We start from the raw sequence: 1,607 nt of genomic DNA on the forward strand, positions 1-1,607 counted from the left end.
TTTTTTGTAGAGACGGGATGTCACCATGTTTCCCAGGCTGATCTCGAACTCCGGAAGTCAAACGATCCACCCACCTTGTCCTCCCAAAGTCCTAGGATTACAGGCATGAGCCACCGCACCCGGACTTCATATTTCAAATAAGGAAAAAGCAAGGCTCCCAGAGATTTTACTGAAGGTCACATAGCTGATATAGAGAGTAAAACCAAACATTGAACCCAGATTACCTGCTGGCTTAATCACTCCACGGGGCTTAGCTACTACATACGCTACACTGCTCCCAGGCTGTTAGCGGTACAGGGTGGTGACTGAAAGTTGTCTAGGTTCTTGGCGTCTTGAACAAAGAATTGGACAAAATGCCCATCAAAGCAAAGAGAGAATGAAGCAACAAAATAACAAAAGCAGGGATTTTTTGAAAACAAAAGTACCACCAGGCACGGTGGCTCACGCCTGTAATCCCATCACTTTGAGAGGCCGAGATGGGGGGATCACTTGAGGTCAGCAGTTCCAGACCACCTTCACCAACATGGTGAAACCCTGTCTCTACTAAAAATACAAAAATTGCCGGGTGTCGTGGTGGGCACCTATAATCCCAGCTGCTTGGAAGGCTGAGGCATGAGAATCACTTGAACCCAGGAGGCAGAAGTTGCAGTAAGCCTTGATCGTGCCACGGCACTCCAGCCTGGGCGACAGAGCGAGAACTTGTCTCAAAACAAACAACAACAAAAAATCAAAAACGAAAGTACACTCCACAGTGTGGGAGGGGACCTGAGATACAGAATTTTCTTGGGTTCAAATACCCACTGGAAGTTTCCCATTGGCAACTTTATGCTTACTTCATGTAACTGAAGTGGTAGCCACAATCAGTCTGATTGGTTGCAGACAGCAACCATTTTTTTTGTATATTTAATAGAGACGGGGTTTCAACATGTTGGCCTGGATGGTCTCGATCTCTTGACCTCATGATCTGCCTGCCTAGGCCTCCCAAAGTGATGGGATTACAGGCGTGAGCCACTGTGCCCAGCCGGGTTTTCCTTTTAATTTAGTTCTAGGAAGTCGGCGTGAAACAGCCTTGGGTTCTCTGCCTTCAGACCCTATTCTTCTGCCTCAAGGTGACTGGCCTAGCTTCATGAAAGCTATAACCTGGACTAGAATGTCAGCTAATAACAGCCACTGCAATGCCTTTCCAGTGGATGCTACCCTAAGCAGGTTTCCATGTCTCAAGCCTCTGTTTTCTCAAAATGGGAGAAACATAAAAATATTCTAAAATTGATTGGTGATAGTTGCACAACCCCGTGACTATACTAAAAGCCATTGAATCAAATGCTTTGAATGCTTAGATTGTATGGTATGTGAATTATATCTCCATAAATCTTTTAGAGATCTTTTTTTTTTTGAGACAGGTTGTCACTCTGCCACCCAGGCTGGAGTACAGTGGCACAGTCACAGCTCATGGCAGCCTTGACCTTCCTGCTCAAGCGATCCTCCCATCTCAGCCTCCCAAGTAGTTGGAACTACAGGTGACTGCCACCATGCCTAGCAAATTTTTGTATATTTTATAGAGACTAGGGTCTCACCATGTTGCCCAGGCTAGTCTCAAACTCCTGGGC

The sequence above is a fragment of the Mandrillus leucophaeus genome, unplaced genomic scaffold (assembly GCF_000951045.1).
Source record: "Mandrillus leucophaeus isolate KB7577 unplaced genomic scaffold, Mleu.le_1.0 Scaffold12, whole genome shotgun sequence".
Lineage (NCBI taxonomy): Eukaryota > Metazoa > Chordata > Mammalia > Primates > Cercopithecidae > Mandrillus > Mandrillus leucophaeus.